General features: G+C 38.4%; 1 protein-coding gene across 18 annotated transcripts in view; it reads right to left on the bottom strand.

Moving 5' to 3' along the window:
* Window positions 1-20,327, bottom strand: part of LRRC4C (leucine rich repeat containing 4C) — a 1,357,112-nt gene that overhangs the window by 158,044 nt on the left and 1,178,741 nt on the right. The window contains exon 1 of one of the 18 annotated variants that reach the window (XM_055094290.2): window positions 9,134-9,242. The exons of the other annotated variants lie outside the window; for them this stretch is intronic. The gene's annotated coding sequence lies outside the window, so the exon portion shown is untranslated. Of the gene's footprint in view, window positions 1-9,133; window positions 9,243-20,327 lie in introns of those variants that run through there. 18 annotated transcript variants of the gene reach the window in all.

Below are 20,327 nucleotides of genomic sequence, written 5' to 3' on the forward strand. Positions count from 1 at the left end.
CTTCAATGAATGTAGGCTTTGGCATTTCTCTGCCTCCTGAAGCCACTAAAGCAGTATTTCTGCTCACTCCTGAACCTTTCACTGGGGTATAACACACTCATTCTTCACTTCCATCAGCTCCGAATGTAGACCCCTGTCTACCGATGTGGGTGAAGGCACATGAATGTCTGTCAGGGAAGAACTCTTGTGTGGCTCACATGACATCAATGGATTCATTTCATATCTGCATCCTAGACCCAGGGAGTCACATAGTAACATTTTATTCTATCATGTCCTATGATTTTCACAAATTGAATTGAACCAGAGTGAGCAGGCCACTTGTGGTATCTCCCACTCATTCAGTTATTAATATAATTCCAGTCATACTACCATTTGATCTATGTTCCTTTTGGTTCTATCTGAAAGTCAGTGCTATAAAATACCATGAAAAACCTTGGTATGATACATCAGTCCATATCTGCACATTACATTGAACATTCTCCAAATTGAACAGAAATGAAATACAGATGTATTCAGAAGTTCCAGAAAGCTGAGAGGTTTTCATTGAGTAGAAATTGCATAAGAAAATGGAAACTGTGATAGGAAAATATTTTGAAATTTCCATAAGAAAATAGCTATTTGGTGGATATTTTATGGTTAACATTTTTCTCCATTGGCCTTAAGAAAAACAAATACAAAGGTCATTCGCTAACTGTGGAATACTATGAATCCAATTATGTAGACTCAAGCAATCAGGTAAAATAAATATCTGAAAACATAATGGGCCCAAACCTTCCTTGATTGCCCATGTCTGACTTCCTGATTCAAAAGTTTAAGCCTACATAAAATAGATAATAAGGCAGCTAGGAGTTCTGGCATTGTGGATACTCCATATAAATTTATTCTAAGAATCATCTATTCTTTAACCAAGATCCATTGGAGAGATTCTTGAAAAATTACATGCATGAAGGAGAGGAGGGAGGGTAAATTTCCGGCAACTTTTTGTTAGTTTGTTTTTTTCACTTTATTTTACATTTTTAAAGATGTGTACGACCCCAAGTGAAAGAAAAATTGCCGCAAAGTCTGTTCCACTCCTAGCACATTAAAAAATGCAATAAAGTAGTTGCTAGTGAGAAATGATAATTTCAATGAAACATCTTCTTTTGGTGCAAAGTTTCAACCAAAAATCACATTGGAGGAAAGCATGTCTTATTATAAAAGCATTAGTTAAATTATTCAGACTATGTGAACAGAGTGTAAACCTATGATTCATTCTTTTTTTTTGTCCCTGCAAAATGGTAACTTGATTGAAACTAATTAGTTCTTTTAGTTATACTAATTCAACCACATTTTAAAGCCATGTGTCAATATGATTAAGACTCAAAATAGTGACTTAAGACGCTAATTTATATGATGAGTTTAATGGCACTGTTAGATACAATAATTTAAAACACTGTGATAATGAGTTTTGCAAAATAAAAGTTTACTAAAATTCAAATTGTAGTATTATCAGATAAATTAAGTCTTGCTTTAAATACACTTTAAGCTTTAAATGTTCACTATTTCATTTATTGTCTTTCAATATTGATTTAATACGCAGTATGTATCAAAGAGATACACAAAGAGGAGTCTGGTTCCCTGAATAGACAAAGCTTAGAGTTATGGGGGAAGATAGAGAACAAACGTATAATTAGTAAGTAATGTGGTAAGTGTTATGGAAGGGGTATGAGTGAAGCACTGGGGGACAATGACAAAGGCAACTAGTAATGCTGCAGTGGGAAGATAAGGTCAGTTTCTCCTAATGATCAGTGCATATAATTCAATAAGTAGAACAAATACACTACCTTAAGGCAATGCTGCTTAATTCAGGACTCTTAACAGGGACACAAAATACAGAAGGTATAGAAATTCAGAGAACATATATTTCATCCAACATTTTTCTCTTAATCCAATTACTTTTGACAAGTTACTGACCTGCTTGGATGGGTTCCAAGAAAAGGCCTCTTTACGATGGCTGTTACTCTATTACAAACCATGTTCCAGTCTATTTTATCATAAAACATATTTTCTCTGCTAGATACTACTTTCAGGGTTTGAAAGAAGCCATAAATCTTTACATAAATGGAGAAAAATGTTCAAAAAATTGTAAACACAGTTCTGTGACAAATGGCCAACATACCTGTCGCTTACTTGTAGTTATTATATGCTAAGGCAAAGAAGAATGAAACAAGATATGATTATTGGAAACAGAAATGAAAATAGATATGACTTTTGCTGAATACTAGTTGATTTTTCTGATGTGGGTGTGGACGCTGTTACGGCTACCTACCTACATTCTTTCTGGTAGAAACAAGGTGAGGATTTCAACCAAGAGTTTAGTCTATTTTCCCCACAAGGTAGGGGGCAGGTGGGCAGTGGCTATAGGGCATTTGACATTAAAAACCTATCACTTTAATCTTGGTAGGCATCCTGAGAGCATTCTCTAGGTGCATCAAAAGTAGAACTGGAGCTGTGGCCAGTAAGCTGGGGCAGAAAAAGAACAAGAAATGATTATTTCTGTGGTCACAAAGAATGGCATTCCTATCTGATACAGCTTTGGTCACTTGGCTGCTCCCCAAAAGCATGAATACTTCTGAGAAATAGCAAGATAGAAATCTAGTGTGGGAAGTCAAAGGAGATTCCGGAGGGGAGGGAAAGATTCCCGTCAAGCCTCTGGCCACATCCAGGGCTTCCCTTTCAGTGTGTTAATATAAACATCAAACCAAGTGCTGAATCAATGAATTCACCTACTTAATTTTGTAGTTAATTAGTGGAAGCTAGTATGAAATTAAGTGCTTACCCTGCGGAATAGACACACACACACACACACACACACACACACACACACACACACGCACGGAAACCACAATATGAAGACGGACTTGGCTAGACATGGATAGTAGCAGAAATAAATACATTTGATAAGCATAATGAAAAGGGAGACAGAGGAGGGCAAGAAGTGGCAAAGAAAGGAAATTAGCCATCCAAAATGTCAGAGAAGGGGAACTAGAAAAATGTATTTCCATTCTCTTTGGCAAAGACAGTCCTGTTACCTGTAAATAGTTCTGTGAAATAGCTCAGACTCTTAGATAGATAAAAAGAATACCACAGAGCATCACAGACTTCTTATTTTACAGAAACATAAGGCTCAGAAAAGAGGTAACTTACATAGAGTCCTACAACCAGAGCACACAGCAACATCCTCAATGGAATGTCACCTTTGACAGTTGCATTCAGCAGTAGGAAACAGCCATTACAAAGGTGCTGCTAAGAAGCTACAAGTGAAATGCACCCATATTTCCTATTTCACTTGCAACCACCTGCTCAGGGGCTCTAATGTTTATAGCTTATGGCAGTGTCCTAGACTATCGAAGTGAATAATAGACATGGTGGTCATTTGTCACACACTTGTGCAATTACATCTATATGACTTTATATCTTGCTAAGCATTGACATTAGAATTTAAAAAATACCTTCTACTATTATAATCATTCACTTTTAACAAAAGGATATTTTGATCCCAATGAAATAACAAGAGTCTGTCTTTTAAATGTATAAATTTAATTATGTGAGAAATACACTGCATTCTACTTTTTTTTTTTGCCTCTATCTGTTATTGCAAGATTCATCATTACACCTGCCCATTTGGCAATCTAGCTTCAGGGATCATTGCTACATATTAGAATAATATGCAAACAGGGGGAGATTTGAAACATTAAATGTAACAATTTCATCCTGCTCCTTATAACTTTAATCCAATGGGAGGCTGGAAAAAGAAACATCTTGCACACATGAGCATTTCCCTTGGGAAACCCTGGGAAATCTACCCATCATATCCATACTACAGAATATAAAAGCAGGCAGCCCTCTGAAGCACAACGGAGCCCACAGAAGCAGGTTGCTTTGACGAGGGAGCTCCACATTCCTGCTAAGCAAAGAGCTGCAGGAAACCTAGAGCTCTAAATTACCGCTCATCCAATACCAGCTCTCTAAAGAGACACCATAGGAAACTCAGCAAAAGAGAGTTGCTTTTATTTCAAAGTCAACACACTACTAGGTGGGTTCCCCTAATGGAGAAGGTTGGCTGGCCCCAAGTGGAGTCTATGGGGCTATTAGAAAGATTAATGAAAACCTAACAAAAAAGTCATAATTTCATTTGAATTTTTAAAAATTTTGTTTAAGATCAGCATTTGGAAGCTTGTGAAGAACATTCTTTCAATCACAAAGCATCTATAGACTATCCACTATATGTAAGGCATGAAGGTGAGGACCCAGAGGTGGAAGTCAAGGGGCTGACCTCAGAGAGCCTTCCGGCTAAAAGCACAAACAAATAATAAGCACATAGAACAATTACTTATGCAAAACAGGATATTGGAAATGAAAATCAATATGGCATAGCCAAGAAATACATATTGGAATTGAGAGAGAGGAGGAGCTGAGAGAGAGAGGCTCTCTGGAAGAGATTTTGATTACAGGGCCTGGCGCTTATTTTACAAATGAAGGTTTGTCAGTAGGAGAACTGCATTAAAACAGTGCTTTGTGATTATTTGGAAGATAAATAACGTGATAAAGATGGGCTGGAAGGAGAAGGGCAAATCAGGGCACGATTATAGTTACCTGGGCCTGATAAGTGCTAAATGCTGAGTTAGAATAGGGAAGGGACACATTCTAGAGACAATAGGAAGCAAGAGCCTGCTTTGTCTTGCCAGCCCTAAGGGACAGAAAGCAGTGGTTCGAATAATATAAAATAGTGACTAGCTCCAGTCCTCTTCCATTTGTCTTTAAAAAGTCTTAGATTTAGGGATAAGAAGCCACAACTGATATTAAAGCTACTGTTATATTCTTTGTAGAGAAGGTGTTCATTCAAATATGGAGCAGGCAATAAGGAAAATCATTCTCAGATGTCAAACCATGCCCTGAATCCATAGTGTATTGCCTCAATATGCACTTCTTTCTCCTTGTACCTTGAATAACAGAGGAAGATAAGTGGCACATGTCTCTAGAAGGCCCTTCAGGAGAAGTCATGTGGGAATTCAGGACCCGGAGATAAATTGGTGGGAAACAAGTGTGTGTGTGTGTGTGTGTGTGTGTATGCAAGCAAGCCTTTGTGTCCATAGATTCTGCAATCATGCTGTTTTGTGCCTGTCTTCCCTGCTGCTGCAGTGTCTGTGTCATAAGCAAAATAAAGGGCGATATGCTGAAGGAGTAAGGAAACTGATTGGGGGCATTGCCTCCCATCTGGACCAATGCCCGGAGAAGCTGAAAATGGCAATTTTGTTTAGTACCTTCATGGGAAAGGCGGCAATGACAGTATCCCAGAGCTATATCACTATATCTCTTCCTGCCTCTCCCATGTACCATCCTGGTAGGAAAAGGTAAAGAGTGTTAAGAGTTATGGGGGAAAAGGTCCAATTTCCTTGTTCTATATACAGAGAAGGATGTCTTCTGATGGATACCAATGAGACAGGAAATATGCGGTACAGCCTTATGCAGCTGTATGACTGTTAGTATCACCACATCTTAAGGAATGAGGCCTGCCAACTAATATCTGCACAGACTTTGCAAGTTCAGTTGCCAGGGACCACTGGGATATTAAACGTTTCTTCACTCTCCCCAACATAAGAAAACAGTAAGGCCTCCTTAAAGACCCTTGTGGTTTATTTGTGGCAATCTCAAAGGGTTGATATATTTAAAATAAATGATGCAGAAAAAGTTTTACTTTCAAATATCCAGAGTTGTAGCTGGGTAGCTGCCCTGGCCAAACTAGAGGCAAAATACTATAACAGGTGGTTGAACTGAGAACACCCAGGATAAGAGGAGGGGGAAAGAGGAAGGAAGTATAAAAAGTGGTGAGGTTAAGGGAAAGAGTTACAGGTCTTACTCAGTGTTATTTCTTTAAACTAAAAGAAATCTAGTATCAAATTATTATTATTATTATTATTATTATTATTATTAATTAGCGGTAGTAGTAAGTAGTCCCATGTGAGAGGCAGCTCAGCATAGTAGAAAACCACTGGCTTGACCAAGGGTTCAAAGTAGAGTTTTGCCATTTATTGTCTCTGTGACATGGGTAAGTCATTGAGCTTATTTGAGCTTCCCTTTCTCACCTTTAAAAAGGGTGCTTACTGCTTATTTGCTTGCAGATTCAATGTCTTTACAAAGGTAAAACCTTTAGATGGTGCCTACTCACAGCAAACACTCCATAAATGTTACCTATCACGGATTTTTTTGTATTGTGGTTATTATTGCAGGTGTCAAAAGGGTACAATGAGATAAAATATATAAAATAACTCACTACTATTGCTACCATACAACTGGTACTCAAAAAAGTGGCAGTCTCCTTCATTGCTTTAACTTTCCAGGAAAACCCTACTCCAACAGTTATTTGTTCTCCCATAGCTTTGAGAAATATATGAACTTGGTTTGATTCTCAATTCTGAGCATGTCACTGCATACGTAAGAATTAAGTAAGTACAGTGTTCCCAATATGGAACACACAGTATTAAGACTTCAAAAGAGATAAGTCCTTGAACTTGGCAAGCAATCATGTACTTTGAACAGAGCTTCTTAACAAATATTTGTATCCAAAGGCCAGATATGAGTTTCCGTCACCTTGCCTATGAAGAAGAAAAAGACGTGTCATCTGGCCCAGATCACCATCCCTGGGTGGGCAGAATGGAGAGATCTGGAATGGCGTATGTCACTGCTAAGACCTTTGCAACAACAGTTAGATTAAATCAAAGCTAGATGTAAACACATCTATGGCCGGGACAAGTGACCAGGAGTGTGGGTATTCAAGGCGTTTTAAAGATCCTCTACCAGTGAGCTGTTACTGACTGAAGATGATTCTTTTGTTTTTGCTTTTGTTTCTTCATTTCCAAAAAAGGACTTGTAAATTCTCTTTCAAAAAAAAAGATCTGTTTCTAAGAGATGAGAGGAATAATGCAAAAATTGCATGAATGCAGATGAAGTTGTTCCACTGAAAAATTGATCACTACAGCCACACGATTTGCTGGAAGAACAAAATTCCTTAGTTATTGCAACTTCAATACCTATATACAATGTAGCATTACAGAGAAGTACAAATAAAATTAACCCTTGTAGCAAGTTACATTATGAAACATAGCAACTTGTCCTTCTCACTCTCTACCACCAGACATATGATAGATATTAGTGGTTTTGTCTCCAGCACATAATTCCTGTTACCTCTCAATAGCCCCTGAGTTCCATCTGGGGGTGCACTGACCCTCTACTCCCTTACCTTAAAGCCAATGATAGTTTATGAGTGGAAATATGACATAAGCTAATCTAATCAGCTGTGATCTCAGGGTGCTCACTGGGAGTGCTGGGACAAAACTGTGGAAATTTCTATGGTGATATTTGAGGGAATGCAAAACAATGGCTTGATTAAAATAGCCCATGAAAGAGGACTATGCCAAGAGAAATATAGGGAAAACAGAGCAGGAGTCCCTGTGACATTGGGAACATCTGGATCAAACTACACCTGAACTCCATGTACTGTAGGACTTTTCAATTACATATGTCAGCAAATTCTCTTTTTTGCTTAACCTCGCTAGACTTTTCCCTTCTTATGTCAAATCCAAGGCATCACAACTGAGACAGGTCCAAGAGATCAGTCCCAAAAGAAAACTCGAATATGGATGGATAAAAATCATCTACCCAGAATAAATGCAACAAATCTGTTTCATTGATCTCATCAATTCTACTTTCCAAACTACAGCGCTATACAGAAAACAACAGGAATTACACCCTTGCGAATTCAGAAACTCATTTTCTTATGCCATATTTCCATTTTTATTAAACAATCTGCCCATAATTACTTTTAACACCTTTCTTCTGGAGGCACATGCTTAGTAATTATTTTACAATATTGTTGTAAGAAAATGTCTCTTATCTTTTTACAAATAATAGCTTGAGTATTTCCATGTGCCAAGCACTTTGCTAAAAGTTCTATGTGAATTATTTCAATTCTAACTCACTACAATCCTGCATTATAATCATGCCTATGTCACACATAAGAAAGTTGAGGTTCAGAATTATAAATAAATTGCCTGAAACCACAGATCTAAGAGGTAACAGAGCTTTTACTAGTCTGCCTTCCATGTCTGTGCTGTTATGTCATTCATCAACCTTGTGGACTCATGGGGTGTTCTAAATAAGAGACAGGCACAGTGCCTGACATACAGTTAGTACTCAGTATATGGCATTTATTAGTATTACTTATGGGACTATGCTCTGGGAGATATAATTTCATTTTAAAATCTTTAGTATATGAATCTGAGAAAAAGTAAAGTGTTCCTTTTTATCTAACAAATAAGTCCTTGATGATTTACTCGGCCCTGAACTACTCACCCTTTCTTTCAGGTGAGTATCTGTGCATATTTGCAGGGAAGTCTAGATACAGTTTCAGTGCCAGCCCTGGGAAAAAGAGGAAACATCTGGGTGCCAGCACCCACTGGCTGCCTGAAATCCATCTGTGATGCTCAAAATTCTTAGTATTTCCTCTCTATAAACACCTAGGGGATACGCTGGGCCTCATCCCTGGCTGGACTGAAAGGCCCAGAGGAACCTTACAATGAACAGTAGACAGAGAGAGATGGGACTGAAGGCTTTAATACAGACAGAGTCTCTGTCCCTTCTTGGCTTCAGTGAACAGCAGAAGGGTTGGACCTGAAGTGATGGCGCTGTGCCGGCAAAGCACTTTGGCACATGCCGGGATATGAAAGGCTCTAATGAGACCCATTTCACAATTCACTGGCCACGTGCATTAAGCAGGCAAAGATTTCTTCTTAACATCCCTGTAATATATCCTATGGCTCAGGTCTGCGACAGGGTCCCGCAACAGCCCAGTAAACCAGATCTTACTATCCTCTCACTCCTCTTCCCTTGGCAGGAAAGTAAGCTAAAGGAGAGGCAGCAGCATAGCTATAAAGAGACAGGAGGCATTTCCAACTGCAGATCTCTCTCGGGGTCTACAGGAACCTTCCAGAGACCTGCAATGCATGCTAATCCTTCCACTAGTTAAGAGAGTGGGCTCACTCATAGTAAAGTCATTGTTCTTTCTAATTGTCAGAGACTGCTGCTCTGCACTTGCCTGGAGCGATCCAATTAACATATCGCCACAACACCAACCATTATAATATGTTCTGTGTCCTACCAACAAGGGAAAGCCCCAACCCTGCTTCCATCCACAGCTTCCGTTTAATTAGGTCTTTAATACGTAAACAGACGGGGGAAAACAGAAACCCGGATAGAAGACTATATGTCTGACTCGCATTCTGTCTAAAAGCGACCTTTTGGAGTTGGAATTTTTTGTTGTTAATAGGGAATGGTAGAGGGACTTGAGAACAAAAGAAAGGACAGAGGGAGGAGAAAAGGGATGGGGAGGACTAAGGATGAAGGCGGATAGGGATGGATGCAGAGAGGGTGAGAAAGAGAGGGAAAGGCTGCTTGCTGCTTTGGGGAATTGAAAAACATGTAACTTCTGCTGGAAACTATTGCCATGGCAACGTTCAAAACAATACAGAGAAAGCCTTCACAGTTCCATTCTTGCCTTTCTGCACACCACTGTGTAGATGTTAACTCTTTTAGGGTGGCTTCTGACTTTTTGCCTTTTCAGTTAGTAAAAATCGGAGTCCTCTAGATCCCTCCCCATAATGTGTTTGAATTCATTCATCCACACACGTGCTGTGGTCTCTGCTGAGGTGAGCCTCTCTAGAGATCAGCTAACTAAGCTATGGGCATTCTTCCTGCCCAGATTAGAACAGCTGCGCCAGGATGAGCTCTCTCCCCGCAAACTCTTTCTCAATCTCTCTCTCTCTTTCCCCTAAGGTTGTAAAAATCGGCACACTCTGAGATTTGGCTCAGGTTCAACTGTAAAATCATTCAGGAGAGGCACATCTCTACATTTTCAAGCATCATGCACCTTTTTCAGAACATTCATATCTTAGTTATTGAAGTTCCCACCATCATTATCAAACCATTAGTTGAAAGAAAACATGTCCATTGCCCTGAAATTAAATTCCTTAGTACTACAGTTCTTTAGATTAATAACAAACAAAAATGATCAGCTGCACGGACAATAAGATGTCTTTTAAAGCATCCCAAATAAATCTGTCAACTTGTTCTAGGCAGGACCACATCGATGATAACAGGTTATTTTAATAATTAGGGAACTGTATTAGTCATCATCAGAAAAAGGCTTTCTTTTTTAAAAATCTGTGGACCCCCACTCCCACACACACACTCCTACTTTAGCAACAAATAAACACATATAATTGGATAGCTAAATTCTCCTACATTCCCAATGTGACTTGGTCAAAATTGATAAGCTAAAGCAAATGGATCCCTCCCAAGAAGTTGTCTTGGGAGGTTGCCTACAAGTGTCATCTCAACAGTTTGTAGTTTGACAAGAACTAAGACAAAACTCATCACTGGCTCTTCTAAATAAATCTTTCGCACTTTTGGAGGCCGAGGCTGGTGAATCACCTGAAGACGGGAGTTTGAGATCAGCCTGGCCAACATGGTGAAACCCTGTCTCTAAAATACAAAAATTAGCAGGACATGGTGGCATGTGCCTGTAATCCCAGTTACTCGGGAGGCTGAGGCAGGAGAATCGCTTGAATCTGGGAGGTGGAGGTTGCAGTGAGCCGAGATCGCACCACTGCACTCCAGCCTGGGTGACAGAGTGAGACTCCATCTCAAAAACAAAACAAAACAAAACAACAAAAAAAACCCCAAAAACTTCCCTGGCATACCTTCCCAAATCCTCACGCTTTATCATAAGGAATGTAGTGGTCAGGAAATAATCCTTTTGGCAGTTCTGGGGCTAAAATTTGTTGAAAGGATTAAAAGAAATCACTGGATTTCAAAAGCAGGATGAAGCATGACTATTAATGCTTTATCATCTGCTATTATTAGAGATTAATAATATTAATCTCTAAACTGGAAATAATCTAAAACTAGAAGAAAAACTTTAAAAAAGAACTATTAATGTAAAAACACAAATACTCCAGTTCAACATATTTAAGACGTTTCTCTTCACAATTGCAAGATAAAATTAAGCCATAATTAAATAATATCCTATCATTTACCACTTTCCTTCATGTGATCCAGTGTTTTCTGCTGCTCCTCAGGAGAGAAAGGAGGAAATAACCTTCTGTAGCATGGAGTCAAATTATTATATCCATGAATGTATGTATGCCAGGCTCCCACAAAGCCAGGTGTTCACATGTTGTCAAAAACGATTGCAGCTCATGATTTTCTATATTTAATGAAGGTACTTTTATTAGGGAGATATTTTTTAATCTCTGGTTATATTAGTCCATTTATGGACATTACTCAAACTTAAAATTTACATTCTCTTTTTTGATAATCATTCATGAGTAGGAAGGCCTGCTTCATACAACTGTGAGGCGTGTGCAATGCACAACTACAAGGACCACCTTGATTTTTGTGACCAGCAGACTTCATGAACAACGTCAGTGAGGACTGTACATTACCACACCTACAGTAAGCCTATGAGAAGCTATGCACTGGAATATTAAATTAGCACTAAAATATATTTAAAGAACTATTTTTAAAAATGAGATCCTCAAGAACAGCTATTATCAATATTTCAAAAAGCCAACTAGATTTCATACACATACCCATGTACTTGCACAAGGTAATTAAATCACCTTTGCTTTTGGCTCAATTTATATAAAATCATTCGATTTAAATGTTCATCTAGTGCACTTCAAAAAATGATAACTGCCAGGTACATGTTGTCTATTAGTAAAAGTAAAAAAAAAATTGCAATGTTTTATTATGCAAAGTAGTTATGAAAAATGGGTCCCTAGAGGAAAAATAATAAAACTTGATCTTAACAATAAGAATATTGGGAAAATAATGGCCTATATCACTAACTGAATTAAAGAAATTTCTTTACCTTAAAGATGTGTTAGATCAGGCCACTCATTTATTAGTTCTCCCCAGATACACTGAAAATCTCTATGCACTATGTTAGTTAGATGTGGGAGATGACAAGAAGAATAAGATGAGGTCCATATTCTTCTTTTTTTTTTTTTTTTTTTTTGAGACGGAGTTTCACTCTTGTTGCCCAGGCTGGAGTGCAATGGCATGATTTCGGCTCACCACAACCTCTGCCTCCTGGGTTTAAGAGATTCTCCTGCCTCAGCCTCCTGAGTTGCTGGGACTATAGGCACGCGCCACCACACCCTGTTCATTTTGCATATTTAGTACAGACAGGTTTCTCCATGTTGGTCAGGCTGGTCTTGAACTCCCAACCTCAGTTGATCCACCCACCTTAGCCTCCCAAAGTGCTGGGATTACAGGTGTGAGCCACCACACCCAGTCAATGGGATCCATATTCTAAAATAAGCCACAATTTACTGGGATTTGCCAAATACATATAACAATAGTAAGAGCTATCACAAATATATGAACAAAATGTTTGTGTACAGAGGACAGGGAGATCAGTGGGCTTTGGGGAGCTGGGAAATATGTTCCCAAAGGAGGTAACTTGCTCTGAGACTTGACATATGAAGATCATATCCTAGGTAAATGGATTAGCTCTCCCCAAGTTTGTGTTCAAACTAGGCTGGTGTGTCCCCAGAGGACTAAAACATTTAGCATGGCAGGCAGATGGGAGAGGGCATGAATAGGCTGGCCGGACTGTGCTGTTGAGAAGAGTCTGGATTTTATTCTAAAAACATATTTCAAGAATATAAAGAGGATGTTCAGCGTTACTTGTTGGATGATATATCTAGAGGAAGAACGAGTAATAGACTATCTGAGGAAAAATTGGCATTATCAGAAAGACTAGTTAGAGACAATCTAGGAGAGACACGCTAGAATCTGGACCAAGGCCATAGCGAGATAGACCAAAGCTGACTTTAAGATAGTGAGTAGATTGGATTTGATGACTAGTTGGATAGGAGGGAGGTTAAAGAGATATTGACATCATTTAAAACTGTAAATATCCAAGTTTTTGTTTCTGTTTTCTAAGTGAGGATTAAGGAGTTAAAAAAATATGTTATGTTTTCACCACAGTGCCTGGTGCATATCTAGGTTTCTGGAGAAAAAATAACCAGTTATAGATGGAGTATTAAGTTTGCAAGGCTTGTAGGAGACTCAGGTAATTAAGTGCGATCTTGCTGGCAATGGACACTTATGTAGGGTTTGGTACTATCAGTGGTTTCGGGCATCCACTGGGGATCATGGAATGTATCTCCTCCACCAACAAGGGGCACTACTGTAATTTAATAAAAACAGTAGTAACCACCATTTCTTGAGCATTTGATATGCACCAGGCACTGTACTGAAAATATAACATGTATTTTTTTCCTTAATCCTCACTTAGAAAACAGAAACAGCATACACAGGTTAGCCAGGATTTGAGATTCATCTCTCAAAAAACCCCAGCTTATGTCTTTCAGGAATGCAGAGAGACTGGGAGTAGAAGTGACTCAAAGGGGGAAGCCCTCATTATTTAAGGAGAAGATTAGGAAAACAGAAGGAGGATAAAGTGATATCAATAAAGTGATCAATGAGGAGTGCCTCAAACCCTTGGAAGTGTTTCAGAAAACCAGAGGCAGGTGATGGGATCGTGTTACAGAGAGATCAAACACAAGAAGGACTAACATCAGGTGCTGGGTCCCCACAATGAGGACCTCATCTGGTTTATAGCACATCGTATCTAAACTCTAACCTTACTATTAGCATTGACCATATTTCTCATATAATTATACATTTCTAGATGCCTTATAACATTTTGCAAAATCTTTCTCTACATTAGAGATGTTCAGTGAGTTGGGACAATTTTGCCTAAGTCTTTCTTAGAAGTCACTTCTATACTTGAGGGCATACTTGGAAATGACTGAGGACTGACAAATATACGGAAGGTATATGTGACCTAAGCAGCTGGAGAACTTTCATTTCAGGAAATAGGGGAAAGGGAAACTGCAGACATCTCAAGCCCAGTGAAAACATTCAGATTGAGTACCTGGTTACATAATAGTGAACTGCTATGTTTATTTGTTACCAAGTCAACAAGTTTGACTTTACTGATTCTGATTTTGGGTTCTCAAGTCAGCAGATACGCAGTTCCTATTCCCAGCCTCACCATTTAGTTGCTATACAACCTTAGACAAATCACTTAGCCTCTTTGTGTTTCTGTTTTCAAGTGAGGATTAAAGAAAAAAAAATACTTGTTATATTTTCAGTACAGTGCCTGGTGCATATCAAATGCTCAAGAAATGGTGGTAACTACTGTTTTTATTAACTTACAGTAGTGCCTCCTTGTTGGTAGAGGAGATACATTCCGTGATCCCCAGTGGATGCCTGAAAACACTGATAGTACCAAACCCTACATAAACTATCATTTTTCCTGTAAAGACGTATGTATGACAAAGTTTAATTTATGCATTAGGCACAGTAAAAATTAACAACAATTATAACAACATACTGTAATAGAAGTATGTGAATGTAGTCTCTTTCTCTTAAAATCTCTGCTCGGTTGACCACAGGTAACTGACACCACCAAAAGTGAAACTGCAGATAAGAAGGGACTACTAGATACTTGTAAACCCGGGAAGTGTTGAAAGCTTTCCTAAGTGCAGAAAGCTCTCATAAGCCTGTGGCAAAGTTGAAAGAAAAGTACATTAACTTTACATAAGTTTTTCATTATTTTTAGACTTCATTATGAATTTGATTGCCATTGAAAACCATGATCAAAAATAACATCACCAACTTGGATAGCAAAGTTGGCAGGAAATCTTTATTTATATGCTCCATAAAAGTAAAGCAAAACACTCACAGAATCTTAAATGTTAAATCTTCCCATTTCTGTTTTAAATAACCAAAGATTTCAAAGAAAAGAAAGTGGGCTAGCAATTATTGAGTGCCAGTCATGTGCCAAATACTTAAGACATTTTATTGCTCCCAAAATAACTGCAAAAAATAAAGTCAATTTTACAATTGAGGAAACCGAGGATTAACAAGGTTGATTGACAAATTTAGGGGCCCCAGCTAACAGGTGATGAAACAAAGTTGAAATCCAAGGTTTGTCTATTCCAAATCTTGAAGTAGTTCCCCTACAAACTGAGCATTTCCTTCACCTTTTTACCCACATATCTGCCATTTTAACACAATTCTGCCTTTCTCACTGAATACTATGGGATTCTTCTCCACATTTTAATAACTAGTTTCCTAAGACCAATAATTATATATTTTTAATTTTGGGAATACTAAATTCCAAGGTAGTCAATTATGAACTCAGGATCCTAAAATCTTAGTGCTTGAAGTAACCTTAGTTTTTACTTGATCTAACAGAAGAGAATATAGAACCTAGAGAGGTAAGTTGAATTGTACAAAATGTCACAATTCATTAATGACAACACCAAGAATAAGAAATACACTCTGCATCACATGACTTTCAGACCTCAGGTTTTCCAACATAAGGAAGCAACTTAATGTCACTGTATGTGTGTGTGTGTGTGTGTGTGTGTGTGTGTGTATTCCATCAGTATACTAGTTGGCATTTGTTACTAAGCTTCTATAAATTCCCCAAAGCCAGGCTTCTGGTATATATGTGCGTGCCTGCGTGTGTTTGCATACACTCTTGTATGTGAATGCATTTGAGTTATTTAGAGGAGGTGTTTCTCAAACTAAGTTCATTCAAGCAGTATTTATTGCATGCATACTACTTGCCAGCCATTCTTCTGAGGTGCTGAGGACATAACAAAACCTTTGCATTCAGAAAGTGTTATAAGCACAGTGTCTCAGCCACAAGATCAGCCTAATTAAATTTCAATGGTCAAATTAATATTTCTCCACAAAAATTATTTTGAAGAAATGAAAGATGCAACTGATTCTTGACCTTCTTAGGGAATCTTCTAAGATACCATTTACAGATCATTCATGTTTTTGTGCCTGTATTATAAAGTACTTGACATTCTAACCAAAGTTTATATGACACAGAATATATTTTCCACAATTCACAAAGTATATTTCAATCTTTACTGACGAAATGGCATTCACTAAGGCACTTCTAAATATGTTTTAAAATGGCAGGACCTTACCAAAAATGGTCATATCTATTTATATGTTACTCCAACCTTAATCTTGTCTATATATTTCTTCTTTCTTAGTCTATGCCAATGTGAACTTAGAGTAACAGCTTCCCTCCAACAGAGTCCATATCTGTTTTTCTGCAAATCTAAACTAAAATCATAGATGATCCATTTAAATGTGCATTTATTGAATGCTTGCTGTGCGTGGCATATGCAATCTGATCTCATCCTCACGGCAGACAGTTCCATGCAGTTGTTATTACCTCTATTTTACAGATAAGCAAACAGGCTCAGAGAGGTTAAATGATGCATGTAACACACGTGGCCCAGTGGGAAGCTGAGTATTTGAATTCACTTAAGATGCTAGAGTCCAAGTTTCACCTAATTTCTTATTCATCTTTAGGAAGCATGCAAAAAAGTAAAATTTATCAAATGGTAAGAACTTTCATAGAGAATTTCCATCTTTTCTTAAGGTCAGTGAAAATGGTGAACTTTCAAATGCTTTTGCAATATTCACACAGATTTCAAATTGTTTTCATTGAAAAGAAACATAAGAATCCAATGGCTATCTCCCAAGCCTAACTGTACTATTATCATCCACAGATGAGACATTAAGAATAACAATTACTACAGTAGGACTCCTTTTCTCTTAAGGGGAAAACAGGTCCCTAGAAGAATATTAAGGAAATGGACAGAAAACAGGGCTGCTGCTGTAGAGAATGAAATTATGAGCAATGACCATGACTGCCTGCCTCAGAAAACCACTGGTGTGGGAAGATTTGCACATGTAAACAATGACGTGTGTGTTTGCATTAAATCTTCCTCATTCTATATATTCTAATGAGTCTTTAGCCTATAACAAAGTAAAGATTTTGTTTAATGAACATAGCATTCATTTTGACTAGAATTGTGAATCCAAATTGTGCTTTTGGAGGGCTTAATATTAGTAATGGAATTTTATACCATATAATTTAAATTATGTAACTGCATAGACATTTGCCTTTATTTTGTACATCCAGGTCCAGACTATGTAATATGTGGCTAAAATGACACACTTAAAATACCAGAAATCTCTTATTCAACTTTTAGACCAAAAACACACACAGTACATTAATTGCATTATTTCCCTGTAAAATTTCATTTAAATATTATTTTTGCTGAGATTTATTTTTCTATACTCTTAGGAGAAAGTCATAATGCACAGTTTCTAGTATGAGGCAGCACTTTATATCTAAAATAATATATTGAGCCAATCTGTCCTGATAAGACCTCAAATGAGGATCCTGGCAACTACTATAAGGTCAGTTGCACACTCCCTATTTTTCTTGTATTGGTGCTCGAACTGTTAAAGTGCTTAGCCAGACTGTTATTCATTCTCAGGAAATTAATCCACGTTAATCCAAGTATAACCATAACAAACAGCCATCCTTAGAGGGCCTATTATGCTTGCAGCTTTGCATAACACTCCTTTTAAGTCATAAAACAATTCAAAAATTACATATTATAATTCCCACCTCATAGACTAGACAATTGAGAGCCAGGGAAATTAAAAGTATTGTTCAAAGGGCACAGCTACTACATTTGAGGAAGAAGATATTTGAAAACGTAACTTTAAAACTTGTAAAACCCAGTAGCTTTCTGGGCATAGGGTCCTTGGCAGATTCTGGTGGACAACTGCTTACTCACAAATGTCTTTCAGTGGGCACCAACCTGGGCCCTGACACCCACTGATGAGTAAGTTTCCAGCTCTGTCATGGCCCTAATTCTTTGAACAGTACATGAACAAATGCAGTGCTTCTGAACCAATCAGTTTAAAACAAATCAGTACTTAACCAAAATGCAGGGCCAACTCTGACTGCTAAACCAAAGGTGTTAACCCCCAGGTGGGCCATAGGTTCCTAACAGTAGAGTTGCTGAAATGATTTGCCAGTATGAAAGATGATGACACCTTAGATGCCCCATTAACTCCAGATTTGCAAATGTTTAAGTGGAGGGGATGGGAGGACACATTTCATACCAAAATTTTAAACAGATTCTCTCTCTTCACTTCTTTCCCTTTCTCTCTCTTAGGAAAGTTGCATGTGTACATTAAGTGTGGAGGGCACAGGGAGGAGGTGACACTATCAAGGAGAGGAATGTGCTTTCAGACCTAATTAGAGCAGCACTGAAGAAATTTTGATGTCAACAAAAGATATATATATATATATATATATACATATGTAGAAAATAAAATCTCCAATTGGCAGACCCAACCTAGTTTCAAGGCTGGGGTTCCCATGTGAAGCCAGGAACTCAACTATAAAGTGAAAAAGCATCAAGTACATGTTTTTCCTCTTACTTTCTTTGTCATTGTGCTAAATTCCAGCTGAGCAGGAACTTAATATAACTTGAGTCATTCCATGTCTACAAATGCTGACTTAACTGTGGTAACGTAAAACAAAGCAAATAAGCAAACGAATACAAAAAAAGTGCAGAGAACTATGAAAATATATGCACAAGCCTATGGGGATTTCAGGGAATAAAACCATCTTGCACAATTATTTTCATAGGTTGGGAAATTTATTGCCTGATCTGTGTTCCAACAGGAAACATGTGCCCAGAAAAATAAATTAGAGAAGTGCTCAGCTGTAGGCTAGTTTAGTTAAGGAGTAATGAAAAGGATAAGAATAGATGATGTGAGTGTAAGAACAGGCTGAGATGCTTTCAGCTGCGTGTTTCTGGTTTATATTATCACCTCTCTAATATAAATCTAACTCTACAGTTCTTTAATGACTCTCTGGGGACCACCACTCACAGGATTAAACACTAAGAAGGGACCCAGGAGAGTGCTGCCTTTCATCTCCTTTGGGATATGTCAGAGTTGTCGATCTTATTTTTTTTTAAATGGTATTCAAGCCAAGGTTACCTAAACTATGCTATAGAAAGGAAAAGAGGAAAGGAAGAGGGAGAGAGGGAGGAAGGGAAGAGAGAAAACGAATGTTGGAGTTTGTAACCCTTGAGGTCTAAACTGGCAGAAGTTTTATTTCAAGCTCTCAGGACCAATATGCCTTCCTTTGACCCTTACTCATAAAACGGCATCCAAAATACAGGAGTAGCCAGGCTATGTATACCTGTCCAGTTTGGATCCCAAACTGACTTTTGCCTGGCGTTCTGAGGCTTGTGTGAGTCACCTGTCTCATGCTGTTTGGCCATTAATGAAAGAGTTATAGCTTCTCTAGGCCTCAGTTTCCTTTTTTTATTGACTTGAGATCTCTGGAGAGTCTTCTGGCTCGAAAGTTATATGAGTCTATGATTCTGATAGAAGGCCCCAGAGAGGAATAGAGAAGGGGGAAGGGGAAAAGTTCTGTAAAAAAGGCCAGCTCCATGACTTTGGCAGCTATAGGGGAGGAGGGAAGGTGATCCTACAGGCGCTCAGACTTTCTAAGCATTTTCCACCTTCTGCTTTATTTTTTATATTGGCCTCTTTTTCCAAGACAAAGCTGGCCCATGAGAAGTATTAGTGCGCAACATAACCTCTTCTTCAGCTGCTTTTTCTAAGTTACCACAGGACACTAGATTTCTTTCTTTTTCTGAGGAGCTGTGAACTGGTGATGTTGGAAAGGTTTCTGGCAAAACCCAAGCCACTGCTCTACAGTCTGTACACAGCCTCTCTGTAATCCAAAGAAGTCCTCAGTTAGAAGGGGGTGGAGTTGGAGAGAAGTAGGTCCTCCTTGTTTCATTTTTAGCACTGGTGTGAACCCGGGTAATCTGAAGACCACATCTGGGCATATGTATGCAAGAGTGATTGTGGAAAGTATAGCCACTTCTCTCCACCAGCTTCCTCGCCCAAAAACCCACCCTTTCTCCCTCCACCCACGCACCAGCCCGAAGCCACCCTTCATCGCCTTGGTTTATTGTCATATTTTTGTGTTAATACATTCTGTTGATCTGCAATGTCAGGTTGGATAATGAAATTTAAATTGAGTCCCTTCGATTTCCAATAGCGAAACATTTGTGCATCTAACTCCGGGGCTGACAAACAACTTAAATGCATTCTAGAGCGTCAGTCACACAGCACTGGCACCCCACACTGCAGCGGCTTTCTTGGGGAGCTTTTTTTTTTTTTTTTCCTGGTGAACATTTGCAAAGGCGTCTGCCCAGGATGCAGTCAACCTGCATCCTTGTAGCAAATTGGCTTATCAGAGAGCAGAGACTGATGAAGCAAATGCGTGGGCC

The sequence above is a fragment of the Pan paniscus genome, chromosome 9 (genome assembly GCF_029289425.2).
Source record: "Pan paniscus chromosome 9, NHGRI_mPanPan1-v2.0_pri, whole genome shotgun sequence".
Classification (NCBI taxonomy): domain Eukaryota; kingdom Metazoa; phylum Chordata; class Mammalia; order Primates; family Hominidae; genus Pan; species Pan paniscus.